The following is a 15,319-nucleotide window of genomic DNA, read 5'->3' as shown; positions in this document are numbered from 1 at the left end:
TGGGACTGAAAACTATCTCCTTTGAATGAAATTAATCAGTTTGTTTTTAATTAAGATAATGAGTTAGTGCCCGGTTAAGTTTTAAAAATTCATTGAGCTGGATTTTAAAACCTAGTATAAAAAGTTTCAAAACTAGTGATTTTTGGAATACTAGTTAGTTCTTCAAGTGAATACAATTAGTTCTATAGCCGAGGAATTTGGGGGAATGCTTTTTGTTATATACATCTTGGAGGTTGACATTGCATTTTAGTTTATTAAAGACTGAGAAATTCTGTAAAAGAGAGAGAGTTTTATTTATTAGCTTCAACTTTTTTGATCCTGTAATACCTATTAATGTTCTGCAGAATCAGTATTCCTTGGAACATTTATGAAAATGTTAACCTACTTCATTTTATCTATGAGAAATGTTCTGGTCATGCAGTTAAGTGATGACAGTCTTCAATTTGAGCCTGTCTCTACATTTATTCTACTCTAACAATTCCTTTTTTGCTGTACCATCCTATTTTTTCATAAGTATTTGGTTTATATAGAAATAAAAGTATAATTGTTGTCATGTGAGAGTATACACCAAGTGAGCCATCTGCCAGAAAATAACATATTTTGAGAAGTATAGCACTGATATATTTGCAGCCTCATTTAATTGGCCCTGTCATTGTAAATGGTTTGCAGACCTTAGGGATAGACTTCATGAGTTAGTATTTTCCTGGGAGAAATTCCTAAACAGGATAGAAAAAACTAGTTAACTCTGTAAACATTCAAAGATAGCAAAGCTAGTTAACTTTGTAAACATTCAAAGATAGGGAAGCTAATTAGAGTATGTCCTATGCTTTGGCTACCATCAACATAGAACATTTTACTAACTTTACTTTGTGTTTCTTATGTTTTAGAGTTAAAGCTTGACGTTGCTAACAAAGTAAAGGAGCCAATTGAACATTCTCGTCTCCCATTTATCCATTTCCTATGTTACACCTACTTGAGAAATGAAAAAAGAAGGAAGTACAAAAGGGGATGTCAAATTCTGAGGAGAAAAAGTCTTTTGGGGACTACAAAATTTTTCAAAGGGGTAAAAAGAATGGTTGTTCGGAATGTTTCTGAACATACATTGGTAGGTTAAGAAAGGAATTTTTGGCTCTTTTGGGAATGTCTTTGAAAATAGACCACCATAAAACTGTAGAAATCAGAATTTAAAAATACTAACTGCATTTGACAGTTTCAGAGATTTGATTCAAGTTTAGAAGAAAGAATAGAAAATTTTTTTTCTATTTAGAAATACTATAATCTGGTATTAACTTCCGAATAAAATTAAAGGAGTGACATTTAAACATGTGGTACAATATACATATGTTTTAGTTTATATTTTTAAAACTTTTTTTTATTGATTTCAGAGAGGAAAGGAGAGGGAGAGAATAGAAACATCAATGATGAGAGAGAATCACTGATCAGCTGCCTCCTGCACACCCACAGTGTACACCCACAGTGGAGATGAAGCCCACAACTCCGGGCACGTGCCCCAAACCATGACCTCCTGGTTCATAGGTTGACACTCAACCACTGAGCTACACTGATAATGGAGGTACAGTGACATGAAATTTTCTCATTTGCAAATTGAGAATTTGTGTTAATAGTAATTCAAGGTCTTAGTCCAAAAATTATTGTGGCATTTACAAAGGTTTATAATAGCCCATACAATGTTAACTAAACTTCACATATCTCTTATTTCAAATCATATTTCCTGAATTGTTAACTTAATGATGATATTATTTTACTTTTTCACCATTTTCTCTTTGGCAATGTTTTCCTTTTTAAGACGTAGATTGTGACTATAAAGATCTTATTCCCAAAATATGTGAAGAGTAGAATTAGCTACGAAAGCTGTGAATAGTCAGTAACATACCAGAATTAAAGATTTTCCCTAGGATTTTTATGAAATTCTTATACATTTATAGTCCTATCCTTCCTTGTTAGGCAAGTCAATATATATGTAAATTAGAAATTGAAAGTAGAAGAAAAACCTTTTTTTTTTTAATCTTTCTTCATTTTAGTACTTTAAATGTGAGAGGGATTTCAGATTATCATTTCAATGTACTTTAGATATAGGCTTTTCAGGTTCAATAGAAACGTCTGTTCCTAGATTATTTATGTTGCTGATACTGAGTTTTGCTACAATTTACTTCTATGTTTCATTGCCTTGTCAAATTTTCATAGGTTGATAGAAATGGCAAAGCAAATAACTGTCAAGTGATCTATGTTTAAATGAAATTGAAGGGCTCTAGCCTGTTGCTCAATGGTCAGAGCATCAGCCGTGCGGGAGGCAACCAACCAGTCTCTCTCACATCGATGTTTCTCTGTCTTTTCCCTTCCCTTCCACTTTCTCTAAAAATCAGTGGAAAAAATATCCTCGGGTGAGGATTAACAACAACAAAAAAATTGAAGGAGAGAATTTTAGAATTCTAGTTAAAGCAGAATGTGTTTATTCTAGCACTCTGTAATATTTTAAAAGAACATATTTGTTAAAAAGAATATTATGATGTGAAAAGTATAAAATTAGTTAAAACTCAGAGTCCAGGAAATAAACTTTTTTTTGAATTTTCTGCTGTACATACAACTTATGTGTTCTTAGGCGAGTTACTTCATTACTTCGTGCCTTAGTTACCTTATCAGCAAAATTGTGATGATTAAATGATTGTATTCTGTCATAGAGTTATTGTGAGGATTGAATGAGGCAGTATATATATAAAATGCATAATACATTACATATACCAAGCTCTCATGTTAAAAATCAAACAGGTTATGAATATTTATTACTGATTTTATAAGGGTAGGTAAATTGTTTGGGAATTTTATCATTTGATTTTTAGTAAAAACCAATATAAGAGGGATATTTATGGCACTGAACTTTTTTTCCTATGGAAATTTTTAAAGAAACAAATGAACAGACATTTTGATTTCTTCCATTTTTATAATGCAGGAATGAAAATTCACACATGATAAATTAAATTTGAAGACCTTTTTTTTATCCACCTACTCTATCATATGCTTTCTTTAGTTTAAAGTTAATTTCCATACTAGTTGTTTAATGTAAACATCATTCAGTTTTCCTGTTTGTAGGCAAGATTTTCTCTTTTGATCTCTTACATACTTTTTTTCTGAATCAGTTCTCTGTATAGAAAGCTATTTACCAAATAAGCATAAGCAAGATTATCACCATCTGATTACTTTACTGATATTAGTACAGAACATGGCATGATACTGTCATTTCCATTAGGATTAGTTTTTAGAGAAAGATTGGAGTGAACTTTTCATATCAATAGAAAATGTAGATTTATTTTTCTTCTCAATAGATATTCCATAGGTGTGTTAACTATGGTACCTTATTCGTAACTCTTTGTTTTTTATTTAACTTTGTTTTTTCTAAAATTAAATTTATTAGAGTGACATTGATTAATACGATCATATAGGTTTCAAGTATACATTTCTTAGATATAAAACCTCTATATTGCGCTGTATGCCCATCACCCAGAGTTAAACCATCTTCTGTCACCATATATTAGGCCCCTTTCAACCCCTCTAACTTCATTTTAAAATAATTTGATTTACCAAAAAGTTGCAAAATACTACAAAAAGTTCCCATTGCCTTCATTCAGCTTTCCTTATGTTCATATTTTATATAACCATAAAGCAAATATAGAAATCAGTAATTAATACTAATCAATCTGTAAATATTACACTAAATGACCTTTTTCTCGTCCAGGATTCAATCAAGGATCTTATTTGTGCATAATTGTCATGTGACCTTAAGTCTCTTTCAATCTGGGCTGGTTCTTCATTCTCTGCCTTTCATGACCTTGTCATTTGTGGAGTACTAGCTAGTTAGAATGTCTCTCAATTTGTGTGTCTGATGTTCTTTCATAATCAGGTTGAGATTATGCATTTTTGGCAAGGATACCACAAAATTGATGTTATGTCCTTATCAATGCATTATATAATGAGGTACATGATACTGATTTGTCCCATTACTGGTGATGTTATCTTGATCATTTATTAAGAAGGTGTCTGCCAGGTTTCTATACTGTTAAATTACTCTTTTTCTCTGTAAATAGCAAGTATCTTGTGGGGAGATATTTTGAGACCAAGTAAATGTCCTGTTTCTCAACATACTTGCACCCATTAATTTTAGTAACCCTGTACCCCTTGATGATTCTTGCTTGATAAAGAACCTTTTGAATTTAATTCCTTAACATCATTTTGTTGACTGGTATGTCATATTTCTTGTCATAGATGGATAAGAATTAAAGGAATTAATGTAAAGACAGCCTAATTTATAAAACATACCTTTTTCTTTCTATAGTCTTTTATACTCATCTTTTTCTGAATGCCCTTAAGAATGTAGCACAACACAAAAATCATGGAATTAAAAATGTGGTAGAAAGTTGATTCTTTTTTTTCTTCCTATGTATACTTCAATATATTTGGGTCATCATTAGAACAAAGGTAAATATTTCATACTAGCAAAACAGGTAAAAAAGATGCTAGAGAAGTAAAAGGAAAGGGCTGAGTTAATAATAAAAATAATTTGCCACAGTGATTTAGAGATTTTTCTTAAACTCACTTTCATTAAGGTTTTCTTTTTTTAAAAAAATATATTTTATTGATTTTTTACAGAGAGGAAGGAAGAGGGATAGAGAGTTAGAAACATCGATGAGAGAGAAACATCGATCAGCTGCCTCCTGCACACCCCCAACTGGGGATGTGCCCGCAACCAAGGTACATGCCCTTGACTGGAATCGAACCTGGGACCCTTCAGTCCGCAGGCCGACGCTGTATCTACTGAGCCAAACCGGTTAGGGCTTCTTTTTATTGTTAAATATAGAAGCCTTTTAAAAAAAATGTTCACTCAAGGATATGTTTATTGATTCGAGAGAGGAAGGGAGAGAGAAACATCGATCAGTTGCCTCCTGTACATGCCCAGACCGGTTGAACCTGCAACCTAGGTATGTGCCCTGACTGAGAATCGAACTCACAACCTTTTGATGTACAGGATGATGCTCCCACCAATTGAGCCACTTGGCCTGGGCTATAGAAGCCTTTCTTATTCAAGGGAGGCAGTGGCAAACAATATTTTTGTGTTTAGTCTTCTTAAACCTGAAGTTGACTTTTTAAAGGCAACTTGAACCTGAAGCTGAGTTTCTTGATTTTTATCTTTTATTCTGTAGTGGGTTACCTACTCTTAAATGTATATTGTGCGATATTTCTTTTTTATTTGTTCTACTTCATTTTATAAGCTAGTGCAGTGGTCGGCAAACTGGCCCCTCGTGTGTGGCTCTTCCACAAAATAACACGTGCGGGCGCGCACGTACAGTGTGATTGAAATTTTGTGGCCCATGCCACGGGGCTGGCGAGTTGCGGTTTGCCGACCACTGAGCTAGTGGAACATGAAGACACAGCTGGGTTAGCTATCTCTTTCTTGTCTATCTTTTAACAAATACTTGACATTTAAACCTAGTGAAATAATATCAATCCTAATAACATTTTTGGATAGTACGTTTTCCCAAAGGATGAAAAAATATATATTGAAAAATCTTGGAATTTGGTTAGATGTTGAGTTTTTAAAACATTTATAATAGGGCTTTTTATTCTCATGACAACTTTCTTCTCTTTTAGGAACTTGCTTTCCATGATTAAGTGTGTATCCTCATAATGCTATACATTCTTTAAAGTTCTAAGCTTTCGTCCCTATTTGGATGTTTTTAAGGTGTATCCCATTTGACAATATATATAAGATGTGGTTTAGAAATAATCTTCCTTTCCTCCAGAGCCATATAGTACCTTTGCTAACTTGTTCTAAGGAAGTTGGGTTTTGCTTGTTTGCTTTTTGGCAATATCACTCAATTTTTAAAATTGAAAATTTGAATTTGGCAATAGCTGGTTTGTTTCCTTACTAATTTTAAACCTGGAAAAAGAACATTGGAAAATCTATAATGGATGCTGTAATTTAGCTAAAATTTGGATCATCTCAGGATAATACCTTTGAAGTTTCAGCTGACCATACTAGAAAATTATTCCTGAAAGCTGATCCCCAGAAGAGATTCATGAAAGTAATATTTTTGATAAGTTTTTATTTTCTTTAGTATTAGGAAGTTGAACTCTGTAGTGTCTACTTTAGGTATCAGCCACTTGACAAAATTCTTCTTTTTGTTTCTTGATCAGTAGGCTTCATTCATTTATAAAACATTTACTGAATTTACCTAACTTAGTGTGCCATGCACTCTTCTAGAGCTGCAGATACCAAACTCACTCTTTCTGCTAAGGTTGTCCTTTACTTTATTTTTAATGCCAGCCGGGCTATTCTGGACACTTGGAGAGATTTGTGAGAAATTCTTTTTCTTTGCAGATGTGCCTTAGAACCAGTAAAATGAGTGATAAAAGATGAATAGGAAAATATATTACATCATGCTTTCAATTTAGCATAGAATATCTTGTTTTTTTATGAATCTATAAATCTATAAGTTAGCAAGTTCAACTTAAGATCAGTTAGTTACAGCACAAGTGGATAGAAATGATAATCTTTGTAAAGATGTTACCTTCTATTTCATTGCTTAAAAATGATTAGGTGTAGCTTTTCCTCTTTCTTCAATATGAGAAATGCTTAAAAATAGCAGTAGGTACTCATTTAATAGTTTAATATTGAGAATAAATATTGCAAATAATCTAGTTTGTACATTTCAGGATAATTTCTCAGAGTGGATTTATACATAAACTATTTAGGTTTAGTGCTTCTGATTTGAATATAACAGGATTTTTAGTTATGTTCATAACTAAAATACATTAAAAATTTAAGCATTTATGGGAAATGCTAAAATGGTTTTATTGATGTACTGTAACACCTGTTTGAGTTCCTTTGTGACAGTTCAGCATTGCTGATTTTGTTGGCTTTGGTTTAGAATTTATTCTCTAGTGGAGTCCTGTAGTGGAGTATTTTTTCTTTTTCCTCTTAAAATATTACTTAGAAGAATGCTGTCTATTAAAATAAAATTAGGTAAGGTCCTACTGTGTAATTTTTATGAGCCTCCATTAACTCTCAAAAAAGATGCTCTTTCGTTTTTGATTAATGATCTCATTTTGAAAGTGCCTTTACATTTTCTTTATAAATGGTACAAGATTAAACCCACAGTCTCCATATATTATTCACTCCTAAAGCAAGAGTGATACTATCTCTCCTCAATGATTCAAAATAATGTCTATTTAGGGAAATCTGTTTGCTTATTCATTTTTGAGTATAAGTATGTGGAATCTACAAGTTTTGGTACTTTAGGCAAAAGAAAGAAGTTGTATCCTGAAAGTAATCTGACTTGGGAGAAGTTTATAAGTGGATCTACATCGCCAGCCAACTCACTTGTCCCATAACCTAAGGATATTTATTTTTTTGTTGTTGCATTTTTAATTTATATATTCTTCAGGGTATGTTAATCAAAGGTTTGGAGCTCCTACTGAAACAGAAATTGTAGACTTAGCCCAATATCAGTTTGAGCAAGATATGATTTCTTGGGGGTTCTTTTTATTTTCAAAGTGAAATGAGTCTGTAAACTTGAAAAAAAAAATTAGATGTATTTTTTTGTTCAAAATTTAATGTTCCCTTTTTGCCTGTATTTTCATTCAGATATGTTGTTACTGCTGATTAGCATTCAAGAACTGAAGGAAAACTGGGAAATTTGGAAAATCATCTTGTTTATAATTTCTGAATATATTTTTAACTATATCTTAATGTTAAATTTCAAGATCTCAGTAGTTTGGAAATATTGAATAATTTTCCTGGTGTATATTGAAATATTAGATATGAAAAGGATTAATTTGTCAAGGAAATTGAATGGAAAAGACTAGACGGTGATTGTTTAATAGTTTTAATGTAGCACATCTCATTCCATAAAGGTACAATGAAAACAAATAAGATAGCTCTGGTGTATTAATTTTAAGCCTTTTCCATCTGTTAAAGAGCCACCCCTTAGGAACTCCAGCTATGGAAGGAATACTTTGTTAATCTATTTGGGATTTTTGGATTCTTGAAAATACCTAATTAGATTGTATTTCTTGAGATACTCGGTATTCAGATCTTTTTCTAATTTGTATTCCTTTCCTCTTGTCATTCCTCATATACCTCCCCAATGTGATTATACAGTAAAATACTGTTTTAAGTTACTGCTCAAAAAATATAGTTTTTAGTTTATTTAAAACTAAAAGACTTCAGGACTTAAACTCTATTGGAAACTTAAAATGAAAAAATAAAAAAGCTGGCACAAAGCCTCAAAATATTTTTGTAGTTATTAATTTGATACCTCTTGCAATATGGCTGTTTCACCCCTTGACATCTTTTAGATTTCTTTTTTCATTATTTTTTTAATTTTTGGAAATTATAGATTTGATGGTTAAATTTGTAGGTTTTTTTTTCTCTTAGTCCAGACTATGTTCATTTCTCACTTGTACAGAATTCCATATATTCCTAAAGCAGAAGTGTTAGCTCGTTCTTTCATCTTTAGGCTTAAAAAAAACTTAGTCCAGATGTTGTTAGGTAATGGAATAACCATTCCTTTTCAGCTATTCTTATATTTCCAAACTGGCTGGCAGAGCCAGGAGGAAGTTGAAGGCACTAAAACATTAACTTTGGTTGGTTGCTACCTTCATAGTGCTGAGACTATAACCTTTGTTGGTTGATTGATAGAACAAGAGAGCACAATCCTCGTTCCACTAACAGGTAAGGAATCCTTGTGATAACCAGTTGGTGTGAGAGAGAGATTACTTGATAGTATTTTTTTTTTCTTAATTTATCCCACAATATATTGTATCCCTGAAATAGGATAGTGTGAACTATGTTCCATACAGCAGAAATATGCAGCACCTTTCTATTTAGAATAAGGTCTGAAATTTAATAGGGATGTATTACTCAGTACCACAAAGTATAGTTGATCTGTTTTCCACTGTTAAAATTTATCCTGCAGTCCCTATAACTTTAAATACATGTCTGCCTATCTTATTCTCCTTTCAGCTTTTCCTTGATCAGTTGCTGTATGCTTTGAACTTCCTTCTCTTTTTTACCTTATTCCTATAACAATGCAAACTATTTTTCAGTATCTTTATCATCATCTATTATTTGGGTATATCTTACTGCTTTAATTTCTGCATTGTAGCCATTAATGATTATTTCCTGGTCCTTCTTGACCTCAAACCAAATGATCATATGTTTTAAAAAGATTTTTAGTCTGTATTACCTATATCCACTATCCTGCCCTTCAACTTTTAAATATGAGTGCTTGAAGAATAAATCTTTTTCAGTGGCAGTAGCCATAGCTTGATAAAATTCAAGTTTAGCTTTGTATTGCTATAATGTGGGACTGTAGTCTTTTAAATTACTGAAGACTTAAAAACCAAGAACAAATTCAGCTTCTTAAACAGTTCCCAAGGTTTATTAGTATTCCTGTTCATATGCTTGATTTTTCTGTTTCTACTTTTCAATCCATCTTCTTCTCTTTTACAGAAGAATTAACTGGGGACTCCTTTAATATATCTGAGGCCGAGTGCCTTTCCCTGTCCCATTAAAAGAACTGTGATCTTGTTTCCAGTCATAATTTATCATTTTTCAATTCAGTCTTCACCACTTGAAGTTGAGTGGTTTATCACAGAGTGTGTTATGTTTTAGACCAAGATAGGTCCCTTCTTAATAGTTTCTGAAGAATTGATCATTTGTGGGGACAGACTTCTAAAATTCAAATTGAGAAGGCACTAAAGAAAGTGCCCCAAAGTAGCTAGCTCCTTTTTATCCTGAGGATAAGTCATTACAAACTCAAATGACCAGAGAATGTAATTTCTTAATAAGAATTTTTCTCTTAAATCTATATTCAGCTCTCTATTTCAGTGCTTCTCTCCTACCAGAGGTGCAAGGAGTGATCCTAGAACCACAGATACAGCCAAGACCACGGAGAGCTTTTGACGTCAGGGGTCCATTTTCTCCACTGAACCCTTGGAGGCAGAATATCCAGCTTCTGGAGAGAGTGGGAAAGGATAATAAACAAGTGGGTGCTTTCCATTATTTACTTGGGTTTATTTATAGATTGGAGTGTCCTTCCATTGCCCATTTAATTCTACTGGTAAACTCCTTGGGTTCATATTAGAACTGAGTGGGGCTGCAATCTGTTTGTTTTTCTAAGAATGCTAACTAGTGCCCATTCAAAAAAGCGACCTAAAATTTATTTAATTTTCTCTCCAGGTAATTAGTAATTTGGAGCACTTGATTTAGTGAATGACTTTGTAGTCCACAGGACTTTAAAAAAGGGAATATTTGCCATTTTAGCTTTTAATGGTACTAGTTGACTTCTAAGTGCTCTTTTATATTCCAGTAATTAAGAAGTTTCTGTATTTTATCTTTGGGCAAACTGGACATCTGAACTCACCTAACTTACATAGTCTGATGTCCAAGGTATTATCCTACCCTGTTAGTGAGAAAGTTTTGGTCTTTTTCCTACATCAAACTTTAGGACTTCATATTAATTAGATCTTTTAGAAGATGAAGTGATAGTACTGTTATGGTTTTACTGTCAAATCTAGATTTCATTCTTTAATAAGATAAATATGAATGAATATAAGTTTCAGGATATAATATCCCTGAAAGGCTATGTTAAATATATTCATAAGTAGTTTTCTAGTCCCTAGGAATACTGTTATTTGTGGCAAAAGCCTTGTCCTAGATTTTTCCCATGGCATTAAAATGGTTTTCTCTTAGTTTCTTTGATGCCAAGGGTAGGATTTGATTCCAGGAAATTCTTATCATCTACAATGGGTAGAATGTGAACTTGGTGCCTTTGGCAAGTTTTTTTTTCCTTGGTGGATTCCTTCTGTGACTCCAGGTATCTTGATAATGGGAGACCGGTTTATTTGTTCTCTAATTGCCCAGATTTCTTTCAACTGGTAAACATCATACTTCTTCAGCAAAAGGAACTCTCCTAGCAGAGCCTTCATGGATGATATCTGTCACACATGCAGCACCTGCAGTTTGGAAGGCAGTGGTGAACGGAGCCATGCAATATATCTAGAAGACACAAGGATGAGAGAGCCACCTGATCTTGTCATTTATAAACTTTAAGATTTACTCTGGTGTACTCTTGGTCTGGAAATGGAAAGGCTCAATTAATGAAATAATTTTTTCAGATTGGATTTTACATGGCCATGAAAATATTCCTTTCTATTCAGAAGACTGAAATAGAGGAAGCATGAGAGACTCCTTTCTTTTAAAAGCAGCTCTCTGTATCTGTTTCACTTAAAAGATTTGTGGGATTGAAAATCACCTTAAAATCAAGCAGGCAAACATTTTTTTGTAGTATTATGAGAGATCCAAAAAATTTAGTGAAACTTTTTTTTCCTCTGACACTCAAAGAAACTAGAAATAAACTAGAAGCTAGAACTTCTTAATTACTCCCAAATTATTTTTAAAATTAAGGCTACACTTTTAGCTTATCTTTTTCTGGTCTTGAGTCATATTTTCATTTGTCAAATCAGTATAGAAGTAGAAGAGACATCTTTTGAGATGAAAGTAGCTTTTACTCCTTCTAAAGTAGTAAATACTTGTTAAACTTGAATTGTTCTGCATTGAAGACATAGTAAAGTTTGAATGATACTGAAAGCAGGTAGTAGTCCATGTAAGTGTTGCAAGATAATTATCCAAACTATCAATTAATTGATCATAATAGTTATCAAAATTTTTCTACTTCTCTTTTTGATATCTCTTAACTGGTCAGTTAAAGCTATTAAAGTAGTTTTTAAAAGTTGCCCAATGCTATCAGTTTGTTTTATTTGGTATAAATTTTAAGAATGGAAATTGTAGAATTATTAATATGGAAGCCTTTAAAATGTTTTAGGAATCTAGAAACATTTGCCAAGTTATAACCTGGCCTTTAGTCTTCCTTGGCTATCTATTAGACCTGTATTTGCCTCATTGATTATAAATAAATTCTTGTATGTGTAGTACTTAAAAGAAAGTGTAAAAGGTCAATTTAAACTAAAATTTCTTTAGAGAGCTCTGAATTTTCATAAATCATTACAGCTTTTTATGCTTGATTTGTTTTTGTTAAATGTTAATAAGAAAGTCTTTACAAACATATAAATTTAAAAAATAGCTGCTCAACATAGAAGGAACTTAGGGAAATTGAAAGTGAGATTTCTTGGAAGTTAAGTTAGTTGAACTCTTTGAACCAGTTTATGGCCTGTGAGATTATTAGCCTTTTGTTTCAGTTTTGAAAGATGAAAATGATTTAATTTCTTAATCTCATGCTTTGATTAAATTTTAGCTCTGTTTCTTAAAGTGTACAAAAGAAATGTAAGTGCATTTCTATTCACCTCATGCCACTAAAAGCTATTTAAAACTGAAACTTTTTGTATATTAATGTAAATTGATTTGTTTATTTAAATTTTTATTTTAATATTTTTTTCTTTCAGATTTTTAAATATTTTGTGTCACAATATGCAATCTTATATTTTTCAGTGTTTATTTTATGAATATTATAAGCTAATTTTTTTCTAGAATGACTGTAATATTTGTATTATGTGATCATTTGAAAACTAATAAATATTTTCTCCTTGAAAAAAATGCACTTACGATAAATGGCTTATTTTTGTTTCAGGAGTAGAAATTGAAAACTACAACAGTATTTTTAAGTGTATTTTAATTTTATGTGTCGTTATCTAAGTATTTCTAAATATATATCCTACCCTTTGTATGTTAACTTTTTTTGAGAAAACAATTTTTAAACTGTTAAATTAAAATGATTATCAAGTCACCCAGTGCCAAATTTATGAAATAGGTGATCTATTTAATAGTCAGTTTTTGCATTTTCATGATTTGCTTCATCTTAGTTTTGTTTCAAGAATTGGATTTTTTAGATGCCACTTTTAATGTCAATTTTGCAAACCAGGAAAACTCTTGAGTCAAAATTATACATATTAGGAGAATATGGTTAAATCTTTTAAAAGCAAAATTGTTCAAAATATAACATCTTATAAAATAGCATGCAAAAGACAGCTCCTGTATGCAGAAAAACACATTTGAAAATAATGGCTGATTGGAGACTACTTAATTTATAAGAGCTGTTAACAGGAGAAGAAAAATTTTTTTATATTTTAGTGTTCTGCTTGAGCAAATAATTGTAGAAGGTAAAATATTAAGAGTCTCTTGCTTTTAACCTGATAGGATACATACTGGTTTTAATGATTCTGGTTTTTATAGCTACCTAAACTTAACTGAAGCCCCTGGAGCAATTTACCTTTTCTAAAAAATGCAGAGTCTGCTAGAAGCAAGACGATTTTCCCTTTGATTTGAAGAAAACTTTATAAGAAGTGGACTCCAAAGATTAAAAATAAACATTATGATGGGGTCCTTGGCAAGAAATAAAAGTTAAATTAATGACAACTTTTGGATTAAATGAAGTAATTTGGCTTCTCAAAGAAATTATACTCTAAAAAAAAGAATTAGAAATGGAAATTATAATTTAGAATAGCTACTACATTTGGGGAGGTGGGAAAGTTAAAATTCTTGGCTTTATTCTGGTAAGTTTGGAAAAGATGAGTAAGGATTCTGTGAATAAAAGTTTGTTTTTAGAGTTAAAGCAATTAAAAAATTTACAGACCACATTTCAGCAGGAGGCTGTATTTTAGTTGAATACAAAAAAAATTATCTTTAACTATATGTGTATGAAAGGGTGAGGTGTGGGAGGTTAAATAAAAACCTTGCACCAGAAACTTTAAACATTGTAAAAATAATGGTGATATGAGCGTTTTAAATAAGTTAGTTTTTATTACATGGGCTCTTCCCTACATTATCAGTAGCTTTAAAATAAAGACATTACAGAATGTTAAACATGGGTTACCTTTATATCTTTGAGGTAAAAGAACATAGGCTTAATCATCAATTGGATTAACTATAGATACAGTTTTGTTCTTTAGAGAGGAAACAGTTTTTTAATAACTTCTGTCTTAAAAAAATATATGACATAAGCAGTGTGGCTTACAGTTCATTGTAAATATGTGCACAGATCTTATTTTACTTTGCTATATTGAAACAATTGAGCAAGATGTCAGTTGCTTAGATGTTCTAAGCAATCTCTTGCTTTTTATTCAGGTATTTTTTATTTCCCATTAAACAGACTTCATATTAATTTAGTTCTAAAATGTGAAAGATTTGTGTTTCCAAAAATATGCACATACGTGCTCTAAAGTGCCCCCCCACCCCCAGTATGTACATCTAAGGTAATTAGGTTACTACGGTAAAAACGTTAGGGAACTTTGAAGTATGCATCGGAGTTTTCAGGAATTATGACCAAAGGGATCTCTACTCCAGAGGTAAGGTATGGCATAGGTAGAAAAATGTTCAAAATGTGTTCAATGTAATGCCTGACGATCAAGTGAACTATAACAGGTATCTTTGGATTTTCAGAATTAGAAAAATAATTTTCCCTAGTGATCTCTCCCAGAGAAGAGAGATGGATACATCACAAATTTGTTTTTGTCTGATTTTGGAATACATTTAGAAACATATCTACAGATATTCTACCCTTTGTGTTCTTGACCTCATTTATTCCAGGGCATCTCTTCCTATCCTTGCTCTCTTAGTGTTTATGATCCATATTTAATTTAGTATTTCTTAGACTCTGAACACTTTTAAAATATTGTACTTTTCATGGAAAGTTGAGTATGTATTCCATGAAATTATTGCCTGGCTTCAGTTTTGCTGTGAATGCCTATTTTTATTAAATGATGCCTAGAACTTAGAAAACAGTAGCTGTAGTAATTTTTACTTTGGTTTGAGAAATTCAAGTTTTATAAATATTCCCTTAAACACTGTAACTTGGGGATTTTTATACTATGGGTTAAGAAATAATATTGTTAGTATATAAAATCATTCAGAGAAGAAAGATATACTATTATTCTCTAAGGAATATTAAGTAATTCAGTGAGTCAAGTGTTAGCATATTTAGTATATCTAGAAACAAAGGAAAATGCAGTATTCAGTCCATATAAGCTAGAAAAATTAGTTTTTTTCTAGATTAAATTACTAATTTACTCAGTAGATGGTAACATGCTAAACACAATGAACTTCCATCCTATCTTTTAATTCTTTTTATAAGAACACCAGCTCCTGGACATTTGCTTTTAGTAAAAATAGTTTGCTATGCTATCTATTCCACTTATGCCTTATGTAGAGCAAATGATGATGATATGAACTACTAAGAGAACTCACTACTTAATAAGGTAGTTGGTTCCATGTTCAGGATGGTCTAATGTT

At 31.8% G+C, this 15,319-nt stretch overlaps 1 protein-coding gene across 1 annotated transcript in view; it reads left to right on the top strand.

The window, feature by feature from the left end:
- TSC22D1 (TSC22 domain family member 1) overlaps positions 1-15,319 on the top strand; it is a 138,527-nt gene that overhangs the window by 23,634 nt on the left and 99,574 nt on the right.

Source organism: Myotis lucifugus, unplaced genomic scaffold, assembly GCF_000147115.1.
Source record: "Myotis lucifugus unplaced genomic scaffold, Myoluc2.0 scaffold_7, whole genome shotgun sequence".
Lineage (NCBI taxonomy): Eukaryota > Metazoa > Chordata > Mammalia > Chiroptera > Vespertilionidae > Myotis > Myotis lucifugus.
This window is presented reverse-complemented; position numbering and strand designations above follow the sequence as displayed.